The sequence below is a fragment of the Pongo abelii genome, chromosome 1 (assembly GCF_028885655.2).
Source record: "Pongo abelii isolate AG06213 chromosome 1, NHGRI_mPonAbe1-v2.0_pri, whole genome shotgun sequence".
Taxonomy (NCBI): Eukaryota; Metazoa; Chordata; class Mammalia; order Primates; family Hominidae; genus Pongo; species Pongo abelii.
Window position 1 is genome coordinate 85212397 of NC_071985.2, and position 25379 is coordinate 85237775.

General features: G+C 41.2%; 1 non-coding gene across 1 annotated transcript; it reads left to right on the top strand.

Annotated features, from left to right (window-relative positions):
* Positions 1 to 1908: 1908 nt before the first annotated feature.
* On the top strand, positions 1909 to 2011 carry LOC112130959 (U6 spliceosomal RNA). Its single transcript, XR_002913124.1, has one exon. It is a non-coding gene; the product is annotated as a U6 spliceosomal RNA (small nuclear RNA).
* The last annotated feature ends 23368 nt before the right edge of the window (positions 2012 to 25379 follow it).

The following is a 25379-nucleotide window of genomic DNA, read 5'->3' on the forward strand; positions in this document are numbered from 1 at the left end:
CCCTGTGACATCTATAAAAATGCTAGTTTATAATTAGGACGATCTTAGCTTGAACAATAATGTTGCAATTTGCAGTGATGGCTTCTGTTTCCCTTTAATTTTAATGTATTAGTCTACAATGCTCTGGAGATTTCTGGACAGACTAGCGTGTTTCCATTTCCAAAATTGCTAGCATTTTGTGCTTTAGGTTAAGGAAGAAGCAGCTGCGATTTGGTGGGAGTTTTTTGGGGGGAGTAGGGGGAATGTAAAGGCAAAAGAAATGCTAATGAGAAAAGCCAAGTATAACATCACCCATTTATTTCGTAACCCATCATCTGACATGAGAGCCATGTCATGGAGCCATAGGAATCCCAAAACAACAGAACCCTTGTGTTTCCCAGTGTTCTCCAGTACAGGGGTGGTTAGCCTCTTTCCGTCAGGCTCCCAGAGGCCTGCACAGATCTGCCATGGATTCCACCAAGGAAGTTCAAGAAGGAGGACCTTTTTGCTCTTTCAAGCTTATAATTCTTTATAGAGTCAATTTAGATATTAAGACGAAATGCCCACATCACTATCAGAACCACATCACTAAGCCTGCCATGTCTCTTTTGTCATGCCTGGAACACAATTGCCCTTGTTGCCTAAAGCTAGAGTTCTTAACATTGGGAAAAAACAGCCATGGATAGGCTTCAGGAAATGTATGGATACCCTGAAATAGAATGTAATGCTAAATGAATATCAGAATTCTCTGCAGAAGACTTTACCCACATCAAAATGCATGTTACACCATTGAAGAAACTGACTCAGGAGATCTTGGGTGGGATTTGGGAATCTGTATTTTTTTAAAAGAACCTCCCTGATAATTCTGATAATATATCTTTAGCTGGGGAGAATGCTCATGACTTTTATCAGAGCCTCAAAAAACTCTGTGACCTCAAGAAATTTAAGAACCCCTTGTATGAAGTTTGGCATGCTAGGTGCTTTTAAATCTGACCTCATCTTTCTTTTTCAACACTGTTGTCCTGTTGGGGGATTGAAGGACTTAATAAATAGCACCATTCTTTCTTAGCTGAGTTCTAAGACAAGAAAGAAGTAAATGAGTAAGGTAGAAAGGAGATGAACATATTACCTTTATTTTCTAAGTGGCTAATTGCAATGGACTGAACATTTTCAACAAATTCATATGTTGAAATCCTAACTCCCAATGTGATAGTATTAGGAGGTAAGGCCTTTGGGAGGTAATCAGGTCATAAGTGTGGAGACTTTACAAATGAGATTAATGCCTTTATAAAAGGGACCCTAGAGAGCTCATTCACCCTCTTTCTGACATGTAAGTATTCAAGAAGTCGGCAGTATGCAACCTGGTAGAGAGCCCTCAGTAGAACTAACAATGCTGAAACCCTGATCTCAGATTTCCAGCCTGCAGAAATGTGAGAAATAAAGATCTGTTGTTTACAAGCCATTCAGTCTCTGTTACTTTGTTATAGCAGCCTGAACTAAGACATTAATATTGAAGAATGTGGCATATAACTTCAGGCTAGTAGAGTAATTAATACTGAAACCCCAAGTTTCTACCCATCTAGCCTCAGGTAGTGTTGGATGCAGGAGCAGAACCTGCTCCTGAAAGCTATGACATGGGGGAGCAGTGTAGCTCCTGTCTTGTCCCCAAGCAGCTGACTCCCAAAGAGGAGGAAGGGCAGGTGCTGGGAAGCACAGGCTAAACTTCCCTAAACTGCACTGAGGTGGAATGAATGAAGGGATAAAGAGAGGCCAGGACTGTTACTCTAACAGAACTCTGTCTACATGGAGGCAAGCATCAGGAACAGTGATTACTCCTTGACTAACTTTTTCCATTATTTCTTAATAGGTCATGTGTTTCCCTGCCTCTGTATCCTGTTTAACATCTATCCTGTCTGAAATGCCCTTTCAGTGCTCCCTTCAGCAGCACATATACTAAAATTGGAAGGATACAGAGAAGATTAGCATGGCCCCTGTGCAAGGATGAAATGTCCTCTCAATCATCATCATTTATCTGAATTTCATGTGTCCTTAAAAACCAAGTGGAGTTTGACTTCCTCAGTTGAGTCTTCTCTGACTGCTGCTGTGGGTAAACTTTCCCTGTACCAAGAGCAATCTGCTCGGAGTCCCCATAGCAGTTCTCCAAAGCCTGATTGACACCGACATTATCTGCAGGAGAGTTTACCCACACCAAAACCTTGGCCTCACTCTTGGAGAGTCTGATCAGATCTTGAGCGGAGTTTAAGAATCTGTATTTTTAAAAAGTCTCTTGGGATAGTTCTAATAATCTGCCTTGTCCAGAAACCACCATCCAGTCATTATTTGCATGAACCTTTTGACACTCGCAGCCCTGGTTGTAAGAGGGGAGAAATGCATCTTACAAAGTAAAAGGGTTACACAAAGGTGCATAGGATATAGAGCACAGAGGAGCTTAGTTAGGATGGGCATCACGGAAAAGAGGCTTAAACATGGGTGAGGAGACAATGGTGCCAATTGTGGGGAAGTAGTGGGGATAACCTCCAGAAATTTCTCTGCAGCCAGAAATGACCTCAGATATCAAGAGGGCATAAAAGAATTATATGACCGTTGTCTGTAAAGGAGTATGATCATAATACCTTTGTAGAGCTGTTGGGTGAATTAAGTAAAAAAGTATACAAAGTATATAATGTACCTAGCATAGTTCCCAAAATGTAGAAGATACAGCAGTCCGTCTTTATTCATGGTTTCAGTTTTCATGGTTTCAGTTACGTGTGATCAACTGGAGTCTAAAAATATTAAATAAAAAATTCCAGAAACAAACTATTTATAAGTTTAAAATTGCACGCTGTTCTCAGTTCCATGATGAAATATTGCTCCGTGCCACCCAGGGCGTGAGCAATTCCTTTTTCCAGTGTATATATGCTCTGTGTGATACCTGCCCATTATGATATAGGAATAAACAGTGTATATAGGGTTCTGTACAATCTGCAGCTTTAAGCATCCACTAGGGGTCTTTGAACTTATTCTTTGCCGATAATGGGGGACTACTGTACAGTGAATACAACTTGGAATGTCACTGTAACCTAGATTTAATTTTGTGCCTATAATACTTGCCTGTGGAAAGAAAGTGAGACAAGTAATAACAAAATCACATATGGATACAAGAAACACTGACATTCTCATTTTATTCATATATTGATTTTTGCTGACTTCCATTAGTTCACTGTGCTTTCTTTTAGCTTTTTGAATATATTTAAAACAGTTGTTTTAAAGTCTTTGTCTATAAGTCAAATGTCTGTGCTTCTTCAGAGATGATTTCTGCCAATTTATTTTCTTCCTTTGAACAAGCTATGTTTTCCTATTTCTTTGTAAGCCTTGTAATTTTTGTTGAAAATTGGTTATTTGGAAAAACAGCTCTGTGGATCTGTGGTCTGTAGTCTCTCGCAGCTTTCATGAGCAGCCCTGCCACTTCTTACTTAAGTTCCAGCTTGGGTGAGACAGAGAACCATCCTTCGTGGAGCTCCCAGACGTGTTGGACATTGCAACTCAGGTCTTCTCTGCTCTTCTGATTGAAAGAAGGGAATGGGGAACTGGGTTGCCCCTCCTCCAGGCCCACTGTACCATGCTGGGGAGGATGGAGGGGAAAGGCAAATGAATCACCATGAATTTGCCTCCTATTTTGAATGTAGCTTTTCCTTGATTAAATGTTTGCTTGGTTGCTGTAGACTTTTGACTGTTTTCAGAACTCCTGTAAGGTCCTGTATTTTAGCCAGTTTCTGTTTGTTTTTTGATGTTTCCCTGGGGAAATGAGGGATGGACTATCCTAATCCACCATTTTTATATCAGTCCTTCTTGGTCATCCCTTTTAGTTATCTTTCAGGATATCACTACTATTTTTCTAAAAAAATTAAGATTGCAGACATAATATTTTTTTTTTTTTTTAATTTTTATTTTATTTTTATTTTTTTTTCTTTTATTATTATTATTATTATTATTATTATACTTTAGGTTTTATGGTACATGTGCGCAATGTGCAGGTAAGTTACATATGTATACATGTGCCATGCTGGTGCGCTGCACCCACCAACTCGTCATCTAGCATTAGGTATATCTCCCAATGCTATCCCTCTCCCCTCCCCCCACCCCACAACAGTCCCCAGAGTGTGATGTTCCCCTTCCTGTGTCCATGTGTTCTCATTGTTCAATTCCCACCTATGAGTGAGAATATGCAGTGTTTGGTTTTTTGTTCTTGCGATAGTTTACTGAGAATGATGATTTCCAATTTCATCCATGTCCCTACAAAGGACGTGAACTCATCATTTTTTATGGCTGCATAGTATTCCATGGTGTATATGTGCCACATTTTCTTAATCCAGTCTATCATTGTTGGACATTTGGGTTGGTTCCAAGTCTTTGCTATTGTGAATAATGCCGCAATAAACATACGTGTGCATGTGACTTTATAGCAGCATGATTTATAGTCCTTTGGGTATATACCCAGTAATGGGATGGCTGGGTCGAATGGAATTTCTAGTTCTAGATCCCTGAGGAATCGCCACACTGACTTCCACAAGGGTTGAACTAGTTTACAGTCCCACCAACAGTGTAAAAGTGTTCCTATTTCTCCACATCCTCTCCAGCACCTGTTGTTTCCTGACTTTTTAATGATTGCCATTCTAACTGGTGTGAGATGGTATCTCATTGTGGTTTTGATTTGCATTTCTCTGATGGCCAGTGACGGTGAGCATTTTTTCATGTGTTTTTTGGCTGCATAAATGTCTTCTTTTGAGAAGTGTCTGTTCATGTCCTTCGCCCACTTTTTGATGGGGTTGTTTGTTTTTTTCTTGTAAATTTGTTGGAGTTCATTGTAGATTCTGGATATTAGCCCTTTGTCAGATGAATAGGTTGCGAAAATTTTCTCCCATTTTGTAGGTTGCCTGTTCACTCTGATGGTAGTTTCTTTTGCTGTGCAGAAGCTCTTGAGTTTAATTAGATCCCATTTGTCAATTTTGGCTTTTGTTGCCATTGCTTTTGGTGTTTTAGACATGAAGTCCTTGCCCATGCCTATGTCCTGAATGGTAATGCCTAGGTTTTCTTCTAGGGTTTTTATGGTTTTAGGTCTAACATTTAAGTCTTTAATCCATCTTGAATTGATTTTTGTATAAGGTGTAAGGAAGGGATCCAGTTTCAGCTTTCTACATATGGCTAGCCAGTTTTCCCAGCACCATTTATTAAATAGGGAATCCTTTCCCCATTTCTTGTTTTTGTCAGGTTTGTCAAAGATCAGATACTTGTAGATATGTGGCATTATTTCTGATGGCTCTGTTCTGTTCCATTGATCTATATCTCTGTTTTGGTACCAGTACCATGCTGTTTTGGTTACTGTAGCCTTGTAGTATAGTTTGAAGTCAGGTAGTGTGATGCCTCCAGCTTTGTTCTTTTGGCTTAGGATTGACTTGGCGATGCGGGCTCTTTTTTGGTTCCATATGAACTTTAAAGTAGTTTTTTCCAATTCTGTGAAGAAAGTCATTGGTAGCTTGATGGGGATGGCATTGAATCTGTAAATTACCTTGGGAAGGATGGCCATTTTTATGATATTGATTCTTCCTACCCATGAGCATGGAATGTTCTTCCATTTGTTTGTATCCTCTTTTATTTCCTTGAGCAGTGGTTTGTAGTTCTCCTTGAAGAGGTCTTTCACATCCCTTGTAAGTTGGATTCCTAGGTATTTTATTCTCTTTGAAGCAATTGTGAATGGGAGTTCACTCATGATTTGGCTCTCTGTTTGTCTGTTATTGATGTATAAGAATGCTTGTGATTTTTGCACATTGATTTTGTATCCTGAGACTTTGCTGAAGTTGCTTATCAGCTTAAGGAGATTTTGGGCTGAGACAATGGGGTTTTCTAGATATACTATCATGTCATCTGCAAACAGGGACAATTTGACTTCCTCTTTTCCTAATTGAATACCCTTGATTTCCTTCTCCTGCCTAATTGCCCTGGCCAGAACTTCCAACACTATGTTGAATAGAAGTGGTGAGAGAGGGCATCCCTGTCTTGTGCCAGTTTTCAAAGGGAATGCTTCCAGTTTTTGCCCATTCAGTATGATATTGGCTGTGGGTTTGTCATAAATAGCTCTTATTATTTTGAGATACGTCCCATCAATTCCTAATTTATTGAGAGTTTTTAGCATGAAGGGTTGTTGAATTTTGTCAAAGGCCTTTTCTGCATCTATTGAGATAATCATGTGGTTTTTGTCTTTTGTTCTGTTTATATGCTGGATTACATTTATTGATTTGCGTATATTGAACCAGCCTTGCATCCCAGGGATGAAGCCCACTTGATCATGGTGGATCAGCTTTTTGATGTGCTGCTGGATTCTGTTTGCCAGTATTTTATTGAGGATTTTTGCATCAATGTTCATCAAGGATATCGGTCTAAAATTCTCTTTTTTTGTTGTGTCTCTGCCAGGCTTTGGTATCAGGATGATGCTGGCCTCATAAAATGAGTTAGGGAGGATTCCCTCTTTTTCTATTGATTGGAATAATTTCAGAAGGAATGGTACCAGCTCCTCCTTGTACCTCTGGTAGAATTCGGCTGTGAATCCATCTGGACCTGGACTTTTTTTGGTTGGTAAGCTATTGATTATTGCCACAATTTCAGCTCCTGTTATTGGTCTATTCAGAGATTCAACTTCTTCCTGGTTTAGTCTTGGGAGGGTGTATGTGTCGAGGAATTTATCCATTTCTTCTAGATTTTCTAGTTTATTTGCATAGAGGTGTTTGTAATATTCTCTGATGGTAGTTTGTATTTCTGTGGGATCGGTGGTGATATCCCCTTTATCATTTTTTATTGCATCTATTTGATTCTTCTCTCTTTTTTTCTTTATTAATCTTGCTAGCGGTCTATCAATTTTGTTGATCCTTTCAAAAAACCAGCTCCTGGATTCATTAATTTTTTGAAGGGTTTTTTGTGTCTCTATTTCCTTCAGTTCTGCTCTGATTTTAGTTATTTCTTGCCTTCTGCTAGCTTTTGAATGTGTTTGCTCTTGCTTTTCTAGTTCTTTTAATTGTGATGTTAGGGTGTCAATTTTGGATCTTTCCTGCTTTCTCTTGTGGGCATTTAGTGCTATAAATTTCCCTCTACACACTGCTTTGAATGCATCCCAGAGATTCTGGTATGTTGTGTCTTTGTTCTCGTTGGTTTCAAAGAACATCTTTATTTCTGCCTTCATTTCGTTATGTACCCAGTAGTCATTCAGGAGCAGGTTGTTCAGTTTCCACGTAGTTGAGCAGTTTTGAGTGAGATTCTTAATCCTGAGTTCTAGCTTGATTGCACTGTGATCTGAGAGATAGTTTGTTACAATTTCTGTTCTTTTACATTTATTGAGGAGAGCTTTACTTCCAAGTATATGGTCAATTTTGGAATAGGTGTGGTGTGGTGCTGAAAAAAATGTATATTCTGTTGATTTGGGGTGGAGAGTTCTGTAGATGTCTATTAGGTCCGCTTGGTGCAGAGCTGAGTTCAATTCCTGGGTATCCTTGTTGACTTTCTGTCTCGTTGATCTGTCTAATGTTGATAGTGGGGTGTTAAAGTCTCCCATTATTAATGTGTGGGAGTCTAAGTCTCTTTGTAGGTCACTCAGGACTTGCTTTATGAATCTGGGTGCTCCTGTATTGGGTGCATATATATTTAGGATAGTTAGCTCTTCTTGTTGAATTAATCCCTTTACCATTATGTAATGGCCTTCTTTGTCTCTTTTGATCTTTGTTGGTTTAAAGTCTGTTTTATCAGAGACTAGGATTGCAACCCCTGCCTTTTTTTGTTTTCCATTTGCTTGGTAGATCTTCCTCCATCCTTTTATTTTGAGCCTATGTGTGTCTCTGCACGTGAGATGGGTTTCCTGAATACAGCACACTGATGGGTCTTGAGTCTTTATCCAGTTTGCCAGTCTGTGTCTTTTAATTGGAGCATTTAGTCCATTTACATTTAAAGTTAATATTGTTATGTGTGAATTTGATCCTGTCATTATGATGTTAGCTGGTTATTTTGCTCGTTAGTTGATGCAGTCTCTTCCTAGTCTCGATGTTCTTTACATTTCGGTATGATTTTGCAGTGGCTGGTACCGGTTGTGCCTTTCCATGTTTAGCGCTTCCTTCAGGAGCTCTTTTAGGGCAGGCCTGGTGGTGACAAAATCTCTCAGCATTTGCTTGTCTGTAAAGTATTTTATTTCTCCTTCACTTATGAAGCTTAGTTTGGCAGGATATGAAATTCTGGGTTGAAAATTCTTTTCTTTAAGAATGTTGAATATTGGCCCCCACTCTCTTCTGGCTTGTAGGGTTTCTGCCGAGAGATCCGCTGTTAGTCTGATGGGCTTCCCTTTGATGGTAACCCGACCTTTCTCTCTGGCTGCCCTTAACATTTTTTCCTTCATTTCAACTTTGGTGAATCTGACAATTATGTGTCTTGGGGTTGCTCTTCTCGAGGAGTATCTTTGTGGCGTTCTCTGTATTTCCTGAATCTGAATGTTGGCCTGCCTTGCTAGATTGGGGAAGTTCTCCTGGATAATATCCTGCAGAGTGTTTTCCAACTTGTTTCCATTCTCCCCGTCACTTTCAGGTACACCAATCAGACGTAGATTTGGTCTTTTCACATAGTCCCACATTTCTTGGAGGCTTTGCTCATTTCTTTTTATTCTTTTTTCTCTAAACTTCCCTTCTCGCTTCATTTCATTCATTTCATCTTCCAGGGCTGATACCCTTTCTTCCATTTGATCGCATCGGCTCCTGAGGCTTCTGCATTCTTCACGTAGTTCTCGAGCCTTGGTTTTCAGCTCCATCAGCTCCTTTAAGCACTTCTCTGTATTGGTTATTCTAGTTATACATTCTTCTAAATTTTTTTCAAAGTTTTCAACTTCTTTGCCTTTGGTTTGAATATCCTCCCGTAGCTCGGAGTAATTTGATCGTCTGAAGCCTTCTTCTCTCAGCTCGTCAAAGTCATTCTCCGTCCAGCTTTGTTCCGTTGCTGGTGAGGAACTGCGTTCCTTTGGAGGAGGAGAGGTACTCTGCTTTTTAGAGTTTCCAGTTTTTCTGCTCTGTTTTTTCCCCATCTTTGTGGTTTTATCTACTTTTGGTCTTTGATGATGGTGATGTACAGATGGGTTTTTGGTGTGGATGTCCTTTCTGTTAGTTTTCCTTCTAACAGACAGAACCCTCAGCTGCAGGTCTGTTGGAGTACCTGGCCGGCCGTGTGAGGTGTCAATCTGCCCCTCAGATGGAAATGCAGAAATCACCGGTCTTCTGCGTCGCTGGCGCTGGGAGCTGTAGACCGGAGCTGTTCCTATTCGGCCATCTTGGCTCCTCCTATGCAGACATAATATTTTAAAGAATAATACAATTATTGAATTGATGGAATAAGAATGGACTTCAGAAACCATTTTGCCCAAATCTTTTTTATTTTCTTGTTTTTCTTTTTTTATCTTCCTTTTCTTTTTTTTTTTTTTTTTTTTTCGGAGGAAGTGAAGGCTTCCTTCTGGAAAGGGAAAGAAGGAACTCTTTCTGACTCCTCTGAAGTCACACAATTGTGAGTGGCAGATAGGAGCCTCAAACCCAGATTTTCTAGCTGAATGTCCATTGGGATCAGAATAAGAAATACATGTGACCCCAGAAAGTGTCCAGTAGGCAGGATTTAGCGATGCAGGCAGGATTTAATGATGCTAGCACTGCTCTCATCCTGTGTGCCTTGTGCCCTTCCTCATCCTGCACACCCTTTACCTCTTCACGGTCAGTAACGATCATTTCCAGTTCTTCATGTTAATTAAAGCAGTGCTGATGTGGCTGCTCAGATAGGAAGTGCTGCAGCTATTTTTCTCTTTTCTTCTTACAGGTATTGCCTTTGGAAGTTCCTCAACAACTGTCTGAGAGTGCTGCTGACAACAGGGAAGACAGAGCGGAGCATGATCCTGCACCATTATCTCAGGACATGCAGACTTTTATTAGGTGACTGTTGTAGCTATTGGGCCCAAAGACTTTAGAGCTTCATAGAACCCGAGATAGAGATTGGACAGGTCCTTTTAGAAAGCTGTTCAGGTGACCTAAAAAGTTGATTTAAGAACATTTTTCACTGACAGCTATTTTCCTCCAAAATTGTATGTTCTATATCTTGCTTTTGCACTCATTTTATTATCAATAGTAGTATTAGTGAAAGTGGTGGCTGTAGTAGCAATACCAGTAATGCCTCTTGGCTATGCAGTAGATGTTTTGAGGATCAGTAGTCCTAGGGAATCTTACAAAACTAAGGACCTGTTCTTCCAAAAAGTATAGATACAAATAAACATACAATTATGAGATCGTAAGAATTTTACAAGCCTCCTAAAATCTAGACCTCAGATTAAGACACCCCTGTGGACAGATAATACCATTATCTTATTTGCCATGCTGTTATGGATAAGCCAGTCTGCCTGGTTTCTATTTTTCTCACATGCTAAAATGGGAATAGACAGTGTATTCATAGTTGGAAAGAATGAGGTTAACAGCAGAGGACTAGGCCTGGTGTAGCATCAGCCTGGAGTGAGGACACAGGAAAAAAGGAGAAACAGAACCTGAATGTGAGGGGATCCTGCAAGAAGGCAGGTGACAGGCAACAGGTTGGCACGAGAGAGGCCTACCCTCAGGAATCAGCAGAGGATGGGGAGATTAGCAGATTCTGACAGGCAGGGTATTCGAGAAGCAGACAATTTTTTAGTTTCTAGCTGAAAGACCAGTAGTCAGCACCAGGTAGATTTGAATACCTGGTAGTTAGTCAATGAGTAGCAGGAAATGAATCCCCAGGCTGGGAATCAGGGACAGAACCACCATCCCTGGGGAGGTAACCCAGGGCAATAGTGCAAAAGGAAGTGAAATGTAGCCAAGGCCTGGGAGAAATAGGCAACAAGAACCATCTAGCCACAAGAAATGGAGCTTATACTGGGGCTGAGATATGAGACAAAGCAGCCCACCCATAGAAACCAGACAGATGAGAGACAGGCACCAGTGGTTTACAAAAGAAGGATACAATTAGTCAGTATAGATATTAAAATGTCAGACCTCAATATTAATCAAGTAACCGCAAATTAAAACAAGATACCATATTTTGCTTATTAAACTAGTAGTAATTTTTTAAGCTAAAAAACCATTCATGTTAGTTAGGGAGTAAGAAAATGGGTACACACTCAATGCTGAGCACTTTGATGGATGCAATCTTTCCTAATTTGGAAAAAAAGTCAAAAACTTGAAAGATAACGCACAGATTTTGACTCAATGTTTTCACTCTGAGAAATTTATGCAAACAAATGTTTAAGAATGTGCACATACATTAAGCTACAAGAATGCTAATTGCAGAGAAATCAGATGTCCAACCACAAGCAACTGGTTAATGAATTATACAATATCCATATATTGGCAGATAATGAATAAGTATAGTTGATGATGTATAATTATATTTATTGGCATGGAAAGATGTTCATGATACATTGCTAAAGAAAAGAATCTGGTTACCAATAGGTACATTTAGTATGTTCCTGACACAATATACTCTTAATAGAAATGTGATTTATTGATATGGTACAACACTAATAAGAAGAACATATGCCAAATTGTCAATAATTATTACCTCTGGTTAGTGAATAATGGAATTTTTTTCTTTTCTTTTCTTTTACCTGTTTTCTTACTTTTCCACCAATGAGCAAGCATTATTCACATAACACAGAAAAAGTAAAAGTTACTTTTTAAAAGTACAGATTATTAACTGAATGCCTCCTTTACCAGCAGTCTAGGGAATATTAACTAGCGTGCTTTGATCTGCAAGTCAGGCTTAGATGACCTCCCCAAAGCCCAGGCTGCGAGACCACTAGGCCAAGAGGCAGGCATGGTGGGTCTGTGCTCCTCCCATCCTGCTCCCCCTCCAGGCTCTGCCGCTCTACAAAAAGCGAGATCACTATCAGACCAGTGGCCGATCCCAAACGCCAGGCCTCATTTAGAGGAGCCTTTCTCAAGAATCTTATACGTGCTAATTACATAAATATCAAATACTGAAAGCGCTGCAAGGGCAGAGTAGGTCTGTCTTGTTTACTGTACTATCTTCAGTACCTATAGCACAGTGCTTGGCATGTAACAGAAGCTTGATAAAAAGTAGAGTAACTGATATAGTATAAATGTTATTAAATAAGGTGAAGAAAGAGGAAAGGAAATAAAATTAGATTCCATGAGTAAGTACCCTATATATGCCACACCCTATTTTATGAATTTTTCATGACACAAGAGTTAGTATAGACCGGAGGTCAAAGATGCAAGCTCTGATACTCAGGATGCCTCGGGTTGAATCTTGGTTCTACTTACTATCTCGGTGATTCTGAGAAAGCCGCTTAACTCTCTAAGCCTACATTTTCTCATAAGTAAAATGGAAACATCGTGCCCAGACTCCAAGACATGGCCTCCAATAAGCCATGCCTCCTGATATTACTGCCCTGGTGCAGTTCCCTCCCGCCTTCCAACTCTGCTGGCCTGTGACCCGATTGAATAAACAGAAGGAAACTGAATGTGATCATCTGGGAATTCAGAACCTAGGCATTAAAAGGCTTGGTAGACACTGCTTTTGTGGTTTTGGGGACCCTTAGCTGCCTTGTAAGAAGTCTATCCTGGAGACACCATGTGAAAAGGCCACAAGGAGACGTAAAGCCCTGAGACCATGTGGAGAGAGGGACCCAGACATTCCAACATTTCCACTGAGCCCATGCGACTTCAGTCCTAGCTGCATCTGACTGCACCACATAAGAGACCCCAAGCAAGGCCAGCAGAAGAACCCCAGCTGAGCCCCATCAACTCACAGAACTATACGAGATCAAAAAAATTGTTGTTTTAAGTCATCAAATTTTGGAGTGGATTATAACACAAGAACAATAGCTTTTACTTTGTAAATAAAATACTATCATGCACATAAAGCACCTGCATCCATTAATTATTTGATCTTTGCAAACAATTCTGCAAGGTAGGAATCGACTTTTCCATTTTCATGATGAGGAGTCTGAAATAGAAGGGAGAGGTAGAGGCTGGGCATGGTGGCTCATACTTGTAACCCAAGCACTTTTTGTTTCAGATATGCAAGAGGCTGAGGCAGGAGGATGACCTGAGCCTGAGAGGTCCAGGCTTCAGTGAGCCACGCTTGCACCACTGCACTCCAGCCTGAGCGACAGAGCAAGACTCTATCTCAAAAAAAAAAAAAAAAAAAAAAAAAAAGTGGTGGGGGAGGGTTTGAGACAGCATTCAAGGGGCCAAGTCAATCTCCCTCTGAAAACATATTTTCCTTACTTCATAGCCATCTCTCTAGAAAAAGAGAAGTAGCAACTTGCCCCAAAGTCTTAGGAACCCAAGTCTATTTTTCCACATCAAATCATTTTAGTAATAAATAACAAGAGAAATGAAGGCTATGTGAGCTGAAGAGTGTGCTCTCAAGATGGAGCTGGTTGCTGTGGAGATGGCTGTGATGTCTCAAGCTGATGATGATTTCAGCTGGGGAAATGAGCCGCAGGAGTGGATGCACCAGGAAGCACCGACGCTCTTTCTCCTAATGCAATATAATGAGGGAAGTTAAACTACAAATGAATGAAAATAGGGACGGACTATTTTCTACAGATAATGCTTCCTGGCATCTCCACGGCGCTCTAAAGAACACCATCAGCTGGCAGAATGAGAACAGCAGTAAGTGCCATTCAGTGTTAATTACATTTAAATGTAAATCTAAAGGCATCAGGCTCAGACAAGTCATTTTTAATAACATTTCATCCTGGGCTATTAAAATTTTTATTTGTCATCATCTAATTGATTTGTGTCCATTTCAATTATTTGTTTTCTTTATGCTCATCACTTCCCTGGGCCAGTGGGAACAGGCAGCCAGCAACTTTTGTGTCCTCCCTCCACTGTGTTCATTCTCATCAACACCTGCCATCCTGAATATCTGATAACGTACCTTTTCAAAGTAGTTCACCTCCTGCCTGCTCCCTGACCAGAGAAACTAGCTCTGTGTGACGCTAAGCAATCCCTCAGCCCTTCTCAACCCAACTCAATAATCATCCTAGGAAGGCTACCTGGAGGAACTTTTTTAGTGTATTTCACCTAACTGGTGAACATGTCTATTTTGTCTTATTGGGTATCTACAAACTCTTTAGGCAAAGGTGTGCTTACTGCCTTTTATCTCAGCTGTTTTTCGTAATGTACCCGTCCCCCCAACACACACACCCTACAGCACTGCTGTCAACTCAGTTCTAGCTCCTCTCATCAAAAGTTGCCCATCATGTATCCCATTCTCTCAAGTCTTCTACAAGGGGCCAAGGGTGATAATGGATTAGTTAATTAATAAAATAAAGCACTGCTAATGTGTTAGATTTCTCATGCATGACCCTGGCCAGATAAAAATATACTGTAAATTAAATAAAAATGCACATATCGGCCGAGGTGGGTGGATCACCTGAGGTCAGGAGTTCAAGACCAGCCTGGCCAACATGACAAAACCTTGTCTGTACTAAAAATACAAAAATTAGCCAGGCGTGGTGCTGGGCGCCTGTAATCCCAGCTACTCTGGAGGCTGAGGCAGGAGTATTGCTTCAACCTGGAGGCTGAGGCAGGAGAATTGCTTGACCCTGGGGAGGCGAAGGTTGCAGTGAGCCGAGATCATGCCACTTCACTCCAGGCTGGGCAAAAGAGTGAAACTCAGTCAAAAAAAAAAAAAAAGTACATATCTCCTTAAGACGAAAACTGAGTTAATGGAGAAAGTAAGGAAAAATATATCCAACTAGAAGGGTAGATAATTTGAAATAAGGACACTTTTCTGGACCCTTAAATCATATTAGGAAGTCAGTTGTCTATTTTGCCCAGGCCTTTGAATACCAGATTTGAAATAACTTTGTTTTGTAGATCTGATGGTGGTGAATGTTGTAATTGGGTTCTCTAGGGCCCCAACCCACCATCCATATAATAAAAGGCAGACGGGAGATGTTATTCAGTTGACATGGGGCTTTGGGACAAGTACAGGGTAGAGGCAGCAGCAGAAGCAGAAGGGAGGAAAGTTTTCCCTCCCATATTCGAGTGGGCTTGCACTTTCCCCCTCACACTCCCCCAGACCATCCTTCATTCGCAGACTATGTGCTCATGCCTTTGAATGCCTCCATCTCTAGGCATTCTGCTTTTTCCACAGCAGTATGAATCAGAACAGACATGGCTTCCAAAGAGCCAAAGGGAATGGCATTCACCCATCACTGCAGGGACAGGCACTGGAGGCTCCAGCAGTTGACAATATGTTTGTAACAGATCACTGGGCAATTTTCCAGTCTGATATTTCCACTCTGCCTGTGTCCTCCAAAGCACAAGGTATCAGGAAAGTTGGCAGTCTAGTGTGACGAAGGCTTTGAAACACAACCCCCATTACACACCACACGCTGGAAGGCATCCAAGCTGTAGTACCCCGTTGAATTCATTTGCAAGTCTGAGTCCCAGGTTAATTGTACCAAACAATGGCCCTGACCCATCAGTACAAAAAGACAACTGGCAGGCTCGCAAGCGTCTGTTCATTTAACTCACCCCTCTAAGTGTCAAGGTACTTACACAGGCATGTGCGCAGGTGGTGAGCACAGGAATACATACGGCCGATGCATATTAACACATATGTGTACCTTTATAGATAGCTACCTGCACATGTACACATATATTCACACACACACGCGCGCGCGCACGTGCACACATGAATCAAACTAAATAAATCATCCATCAGACTGGCTCTTAAGTCATGCCAACTGGACTTGGCCTTAGTCTGCTCCCAGAGCCAGAGTGCAGCTCTGCAATGCTCTGAGAAGGAAACACAATCTAGCCACTGATAGTTACCTGAGCCTAAATTCCATTCCCAAGTACAGCCTGGCCACTTAGCTTTGAAAGTCAGCAAGTCCATGTCCCAGCTATGAAACAAAGGTTTTTCACAGCTGCCTGACCTGGCACATGCCTGACCTGTCTGTGAGGCTGTGGCCACTCTTCTCCCACTTCAAGGAGAGCCAGAGGTCCCACCCCAGCTCCCTCTGCCCTGCAGCTCTGCTGCCTGTTCCTTAGCTCTCCCATCCCCTGACTCTCATTGGTCACTTGGCTAATGAGCATCTGTCCACTCTTGCATCCCCTCCTGTTATTCCAGGTATAGGTCCAGCTGGCAAAGCTGCCATACACGAACTTGGTGAGGCTGCCAAATGTCTATTCACACACACCTGAAGGCTTCTGGCTGTACCACCACCTAGTGTAGCAGGAGAGCGAGGAGCTTAAGAACAAGGACATTAGGGAGAAACTGATGTGGGTTTGAATTGTCACTATTTAGCTATGCATCCTTAGACATGCTCTCTCTGACCTTCAGTTTCCTCAGCTATAAAATGTGGATGAATAATACCTACCTTCAGCTTCCTCAACTTCCTCAATAACCCTTATAAAGTTATTGTGAGGCTTGAGTATGTCATGAGCTTAGCCCTGTTCCAGGTATTAAGGGGTCAATAAATGTTGAGCATGACCATCAACATCTTCATCATCACTGTGTTCACCATCACTTCATGATCTTCAGCAGGAGAAAGTACTGGTCCTCATCATGACCCTTGTTGGCACCTACCACTTGGTCATTTTTGTCGTGCAACCTCAGCTCTCCCAAGTAGGGACACAAAAATTAAGATCGTTTTTTGCAAAGTATTATTTCTTTCTTTCTTTTTGCTTAGCTTTGTTGGTTAGGGGAAAGAGAATGAAAATTTACTAAGAAGCAGCTACACCCCAGGTACTTTATATAGAGTTAAAAGCTTGGAAATGTCCCCACAAAATCTAGGTTGCATCTGCAGGTGTAACTTTGTTAGAAAGGGTTGTCTGGGTGAGAGGATGGGACACTCATCTCTGAGGGGAGAAGGAATTCAACTCTCATGCATGTTGGAGGTGGTGGGAGCAGTAAAGCTCATTGCAAAGAAGGAGGACCCAGCCCCAAGTCTGGTCGGGAAGGTGGAAGGTAGCATTCTAAGGACCCCAGCATCACCATCAGGATGGTAATTCTGTGGCAGCATGCAGCCTGTCTAGGGGCCCCAGGACACATGTTAACCCGTAGAGGGGTATTTGGTTCAGGGCGAGAAGAAGGATGAGATGGGGAAAAATAATTTCCCTTCTTAGAAGATGAATTTATCTCTTCAGACTCAGTGTCTGGCACCAAGAATGCTCCCCAAGAGAATAATAATATTGGATTTACCGTGCAATTATGATATGCCAGGCATTGTTCTAAATAAGTGTATTAACTTAATCCTCACAATGGTTCTGTGAGGCAGAGACTTATTATTACCATTCTATAGATGAGGAAACTAAATACAGTGAAGTGATTTACAGCACAAAGTCCCGCAACCAGCGAATGGCAGAGCCAGAATTTGAGCCCTGGAGTCTGGCTCAGGGGCCTTCACTAAAAAAATGTCATGGAGCCAGTCATGGTGGCTCACACCTGTATTCCCAGCACTTTGGGAGGCTGAGGTAGGAGGATCACGAGGTCAGGAGTTTGAGACCAGCCTGGCCAACACGGTGAAACCCTGTCTCTACTAAAAATACAAAAATTAGCTAGGCACGGTGGCACATGCCTGTAATCCCAGATACTTGGGAGGCTGAGGCAGGAGAATGGCGTGAACCCAGGTGGCACAGTTTGCAGTGAGCCACAATCACACCACCGCACTTCAGCCTGGGCGACAGAGTGAGACTCTGTCTCGGGGCGGGGGGTTGGGGGAGGCATGGGGGAAACACCCCATCATGGAAGCAAGCTGCTGCAGAAAAATAGCTAGGGATACTCAGCAGCAGGCCCAGGCAACAGCAGTTGATGTGGGGCCGACTTTCTGCAGAAGCAATAGCATCTTCTCAACCATAGTGACCAAGTGACCACATGGAGCACGGATAACTAAAACAGTTTGTGGAATCTGAGAGAACATTTTCCCTCACCCTCACCTAGAAGGGCAGACCTGAATGGAAGCCTGACATTAGCAACCAGCTGAGGGTGAGAGGAAGAGGGTATCCTGAATAGGAAGTAACGGGGCAATCTGATTATTCCTTGGATGTGCCACCAGGCAGGTTTGGTCTAGCTTAGGGGTCATAAACTATTGCCTGTCTGCAGTTAATTCTGGTCCAACACCTATTTTTGTAAATAAAAGTGAGACCCAGCTATGCCCATTTAGTTACACATTCTCTGTGCCTGCTTTTGCGCTTACTACAACGTTGAAGCTGAATAATTGGAACAGTCTGTGTGGTCTGCAAAGCCTAAAATACCTACAAACTGGCCCTTTACAGAAAAAAAAGAAAAAAAAATGCTGACTTCTAGTTCAAAGAAATACTTGCTCTTTAACATTTTATCATTCAACCCTCCCAGGCCAGGGCATTATGTTTTATTTTCCTTGTTTTACAGATGGAAAAATCTGGGGCCATGAGAAGTTAGGCAATTTATTCAGTTTTATGTGTCAAAGTTCCATGCATCAGATTTAGGGCCCAGATTTCTTGACTCCAAAGAACATTTTCCTTCAATCTCATAATTTCACAAGAGGTTTTTTCCCTGTTTGTAGACAGCATAGAAGCCTCTATTTCTCCTCCAAACTTACAAAGTCCCAAGGAACAGGAAAGGTAGTAAGTTATATATATATGCATGCATCCAGATACATAGTTCTGTCTTTCACTTTCTGTTTCCAAAAACTCAAGGACACTGGGCCGGGCACGGTGGCTCACACCTATAATCCCAGCACTTTGGGATGCCGAGGTGGGTGGATCACTTGAGGTCGGGAGCTTGAGACCAGCCTGGTTAACATGGTGAAACGCCATCTCTACTAAAAATACAAAAATTATCTGGGTGCAGTGGCGGGGGCCTATAATCCCAGCTACTTGGGAGGCTGAGGCAGGAGAATCACTTGAACCCAGGAGACGGAAGTTGCAGCGAGCTGAGGTCATGCCACTGTACTCTAGCCTGGGTGACAGAGTGAGATTCTGTCTGAAAAAAAAAGAAGGACACTGGATGTCATTTATGCCAAATTACCTGTACTTTACATGATATATGTAAATATGAAGACCTCAGGCTTCTAACTTCAAATTCGTGACTGTTTTTGAACCTACAGAAGAGTTGAGATCACAAAGCAATCAACTGGCCCAAAATCTACAGAAGGACAGTGTCTGCAGGGAGGGAGGAAATGCAGGCACATGTTCACCTTGGGGTGGACACATGGTAAGAAGATTTCTGCTGCAATAGCAGACAAATTGGTGAGGGCTGAATGCTGGCTGGAGACACAGTGTGATCCCTGAGGCCTGCAGAAATTAGAGGAGTCTGCACTCTCTTGCAATCTTGTTCTCCATGAACCCTATCAGGCACTCACAGAATTGATCGGATGAGTCCTAAGAAGTGTCTATTGTGGTGCAGACTTTGGAAAGAGGAAGAGTAGCCACGGAGAGCGGCAAGATAGTTCTCTAGATCTTTTCCCTTTATCTCTCCTACAGAACAAAAGTCTTAATCTGTGGGGAGAAGCACAATAAGTACTTCTGGCCTTAGGACATTAGTGAATACTCATTTCAGCTGGGAAAAGGAAACAAGGAAGAAAATTCTACTCCTAGGGAGAACTTTGACAGACATTACCTTAGTAAAATGATCAAGGTTAACACTACCTGTATACGTATTGCCATCAAGTACCCCTAATATGATCCACTGAGAAGAGCATTTCACATCTGTGGCAACCTTCCAATAATGCATAACCTCAATTTAATCATAAGGAAATACCACACAAACCAAATTGAGGGACATTCTAAACAGTCACTGACCAGTAACCTTCAAGAATGTCAAAGTCATGGAAAAAAAGGTAATCCTGAGCTGCTGTCATAGATTGGAGGAGACTATAAGACATGATAATTAAATGCAGTGTAGAGTCCTAAATAGGACCCTAGAACAGACAAAAGGACGTTAAATACATTCTGTGCTTTATTTAATATTACTACACTAAGGTTAGTTTTATAGATTTTACAAATATTTAATACATTAACATTAGGGGAAGCTTGGTGAAGGGTATATGAGAACTTTCCATACTATATTTTGCAATTCTATTGTAAATCTAAAATATTATTTTCAATTAAAACATAACTATCAAAAAACTGTATGTGTGTTGAATTTTACTTTATCACTGATTGCCATTAGAATATCAGAAACCTGTTATTTAATTCTGATTGCTCTTTAAGGTACAGACTATAACATGTTAGTTTTCCATATCTCTGTCACTCTGGCAATTATGTCATTATCTGTAAACAAACACATAATTTTACTAGTACAACATGTTTGAAAGAGTCTTGCATTGGTATTTTTCAAACAAATGATATCTTTCGCAAACTTGAGTCTCTTCTAATGTATACATTTTGTAAATTTAATTATTTCATATCAGATCATGAGTTAATGAGTAGCTACCAAACTGAACATACTATGAATGCTTACACCTCCGTATGAAGGTGTGAATCACCTTTGTCTTTGCTATTTCTTCTGCTGAAATGTTCTTGCCCCATTCTCTATTAGTTCTCATTATTCAAGATGCAGCTCAAATGGTCTACTTTTTTCATTTTGTACATCCAGAGTGTGATGTCTTTAACAGCTGTAATTTTCAGAATATTGAAAAGCTGGTGCATCATAGGCATATACTCTGAGGACTGACATTTGCCAAAAACATCCAGTTTGACCATATTGGTACACACTTGAATATCAGCCCTTCTTTTTCAATTTCACATTCCATTTGCTCTTGCAAAGTGTATAGTGCTTTAAAGCATGTCTATCTTTATTGGCTTGTAAGATCTTTAGTAGTTTCCTCATCTTTATGGATCCTCAATGCGTTTAGCAGCGTCTTTTACCTAACCCTTGCTCAAAGGGTCCACAGAGGCTGAGTGATGGAGCTGGAAGTTGAACACCCATTTTTAAGAGAATGCATAGTATGTTCCTATGACTGCAAATCTCATACTGTTTGTACTGTGTCTCTCCTCTATCTTGTGCCAGTTAGGATGTGTTTTACTCCAAGGTCAACAGTGGCTTTGACAATAAAGAACTGTGTGGTCTAACATCACAATAATTCTGGATATGGTTAATACCAGGTTTATTGTTGAAGATCAACATATCATCAAGAACCCAGGCTCATCTCTCTCTCATCTCTGCCATCCTCAACGTGTTGGCTTTTTTTTTTTTTTTTTTGAGACAGTCTTGCTCTGTCACCCAGGCTAGAGTGCAGTGGCACTATCTCAGCTCACTACAACCTCCATCTCTTGGGTTTCAGATATTCTCATAACTCAGCCTCCTGAGTAGCTGGGATTACAGGCATGCACCACCACTCTGGCTAATTTTTGTATTTTTTTTTAAGTAGAGACAGGGTTTCTCCATGTTGGCCAGGCTGGTCTTGAACTCCTGGCCCACCTCAGCCCCTCAAAGTGCTAGGATTACAGGTTTGAGCCAGCACGCCCAGCCTGGCTTTTTGTCCTTAGGTTTATTGCTGAATAGTTGCAAAATGGGTCCAGAGCACCACAGTTATCCATAATAGCATCTTGCACAGAAACAAAGGTACATAGAAGAGAATCTTTGCAACCCATGAGACTTTCCTTTATGTTTTACTGTCTAGAAGGGGCTCACATGCCCAGCCCTAGACCAATCACTGGAAATAAGAAATGAAATGTCTGTAATTAACTTAGTTCAGTCACAGTTCCTTCCCTGGAGCTAAGGTAGAGACCTACATTCCCAGAGCATGTTTTGCCTGCGTTATACCTGAGCAAACTTGGGATTCTATTAGCAAAAAGGAGGAGAGAATGACTTTTGGAAAGGCAACTAACATCTGTCACATGTGCTATCCTGAATTATTCTTTATTTTTATATACATTTATATTGTCCCTTTATATTAATGATTATCCTGATAGCAGGAGTCAAGTCTTAGACTTTCTTTGCATTCTCCACAGAGCTTGGTCCAGAGGTGAGCACAAGAAATATCTGTTGATTGGTTGGAGAAAAAAAAGAAATCACAGTCTAATGTCAAAGAGTTGAAGACCCTCATTCACATTGCCTCCATATTTCCATGCCAGCCTTAGAGGGGTCCCTTTGGTGCACTTGCAAAGGATGCCAAATTGGAAGACGGGCACCAGGAATTGTGTGTGGCAATATTCAGTTCATTGGCTGGGCATGCACATGTACCAAATTATACACCAGGCAGGCATTGGGACACCTGCTTTGACAAAGCATGTCTATTACGGGATTTGTATAGCTAGTAATGCCAGCGGCAGAGTTCTCCACATTCATCATGCTGTGTCTCATCTCCATATTTTTGCTCATGTGACCTCCTTTTCCTGGAATACCTTTCCCTCTCCCACCACTTTTTCACCTGGTTAAACCTGCTTATAATTTAAAACCCTCCTAAAGAGTCTTTCTTCTCAGATTCTTCCCAGCAGGCTGGGTTTAGGGCTTCTTCTTCTGTGGTTCTGGGTGGGTATCCTAATGATTATACTTAATAATATTATATTTCATATATCAGGAGACTTTAATAAGTTCATGGAAAATGTAATTACAAGGTAAAAATAATAAATGTAAACTTTATTTCTCAGCATAAGCTCCACCAAGGTTAAGACATTTTTGTAAGCAATGAGACCAGCTATTTAGTTCATCCCTAAAGAAGTGAGGGTCCTAGGAATTTAACCACATCAATGAAGGCTTTTTTACATTATTAACCGAAGAAAAATAAATACTCTTTAAAGATTATTTAAGATTAGGAAATAATAGAAAGTCAGAAAAATCCAAATCAGGACTGTAAGGTGAATGCCTAATGATTTTCCATCAAAACTCCCATAAAATTGCCCATGTTTGATGAGAAGAATGAGCAGGAGCATTATCATGGTGGAGAAAGACTCCGGTGAGGCTTTGCTGGACATTTTTCTTTAAAAATTTTTTATTTATTTATTTTTTTGAGACAGGATCTCATTCTATCGCCAAGGCTGCAGTGCAGTGGCACGATCTCAGCTCACTTGCAGCCTCAACCTCCCAGGTTCAAGTGATCCTCCTGCTTCAGCCTCCCAAGTAGCTGGGACTACGGGCATGCACCATCACTCAGACTAACATTTTTCTGCTAAAGCTTTGGCTAACTTTGTCAAAACACTCTCATAATAATTAGATGTTATGGTTCTTTGGCCCTCCAGAAACTCAAAAAGCAAAATGTATTGAGTATCCCAAAAATCTATTGTCGTGACCTTCTCTGTTGACCTGACTGCTTTTGCTTGGACTGGACCACTTCTGCATGTTGGTAGCCATTGCTTTGAGTGCGCTTTGCCTTCAGGATCATAGGAGTTAAGCCATGTTTCATCTACTATTACAATTCTTGGGAGAAATGCTTCAGGGTCTTGATCCCACATATTAAAAATTTCCATTGAAACCTCTGCTCTTTTCTGCCACTGATCTGGGCACAATGATTTTGGTACACATCAGATGGCCAGTTTGCTCAACTTTAATTTTTCAGTTAGAATTGTGTGAGCAGAACCAGTTGAGATGTCTATGGTGTTATGGTTTTGGCTATTGCTTGTGCTGTTAATCATTGGTTGCCTTCCATTAAGGCACAAACAAGGTGACTGTTTTTCCTCAAAAATTGATTTCAGTGATCTGCCACCACAGGCTTCATCTTCAACAGCACCTTATCCCTTCTTAAAATGAGTCATCCATTTGTAAACTGCTGATTTCTTTGGGGCATCATCCTCATAAACTTTTCATAAAGCCTCAATGATTTCACCATTCTTCCACCCAAGCTTCACCATAAATTGAATGTTTATTCTTTCTTCAATTTTAGCAGAATTCATGTTGCTCTGGTAGGGGCTGTTTTCAAACTGATGTCTGGTCCCTCTTAGTCTCTCTCCTCAAACTAGATCCCATTCAGACATGTTATAAAAAGTTAGTATGATTTTATTTTGGTGCAAAAAATTTCTTGAAATCCATGCATAGTTTCTTCATAATATGCATTTTCCATGAACTTTTTGAAGGCCCTTCCTATATATGATAGTATTTGCTATTTGAGTGGTTATTTTCTTTTAGGCCTGTGATAAGTGTTTTAAAAATATTATCTCAATCAGAAAAGCCCTATGATACATTACTGGGCTTAATTCCCATTGGGGAGCAAAATTAAATAAAGATAGAATTAAAGGTGTAGTTACAAGCTCTGAAAAGTGCTTTGAAGGGAAACATACAGAGCCATGAAAGCATCTAAGAGGGCAAGCAGACCTAGTCCACCATGAGGAAGCAACATTTAAATTGAGAGTGACAGACTGAGTGAATATCCTCTGGGTAAGGGGAGAGGGAGCGAAGGCTCCAAGCACAGGGCAGAGCATCTGTGAGGCCCTGTGATGGGAGGGAGCATAACAGAAAGAATGAGAAACAGAAGGTCAGTGAGAGAACAGCACAGAGAGTGATGGGAGCATGGTCAAGATGAGGCTGGAGTGGTGGGCACGGGCATTTGCACGAGCCTTTGCAGGCCACATAAAGGTTATTGTATTGTTTGTCTAAGAGTCACTAGAAGGCGCTGAAGGGTTTTAAGGTATCTTAGGGTATGTGTGAGTGAGGCTTGGGGCAGGAATCACATAATCAGGTTCTGTTTTGAAAAAAATCACTTGGACTACAGGGTAAAGACTTCATAGAAGATGAGCGAGAAGGGCCTTGGAGGGAAGAATTAACAGCCTATTTCAGTGGTCCAGGAAGGAGAGGGTGGTGGTTTAGAGTAGGGAAGTGGTCATGAAGATAGAGCAGGATAGATGGACTCAGACTGTATTCATTTTCTATTGCTGCCATAACAAATTAACACAAAGTTAGTAACCCAAATTGACATGCATTTATTATCTCACAGTCCTGGCACAGAATGGCTCAGATGGGTTCTCTGTTCAGGGCCTCACAGAGCTGAAGTCAAGGTGTTGGCCAGCCTGGGCTCTTTTCCAGAGTCTCTGAGGAAGACTGTGCTTCCAAACTCATTCAGGTTGTTGGCAGAATTCAGTTTCTTGAGGTTGTGGGACTGTAGTCTTCATTTCCTTGACACATGACCTCCCTTACCTTCAAGCCAATGATGGTGCATTAAATCCTTCTCTTTCCTTGGAGTCTTTTTTTTTCTTTTTTTTTTTTTAATTGTTATTATACTTTAGGTTTTAGGGTACATGTGCACAATGTGCAGGTTAGTTACATATGTATACATGTGCCATGTTGGTGTGCTGCACCCATTAACTTGTCATTTAGCATTAGGTATATCTCCTAATGCTATCCCTCCCCTCTCCGCCACCCCACAACAGTCCCCAGAGTGTGATGTTCCCCTTCCTGTGTCCCTGTGTTCT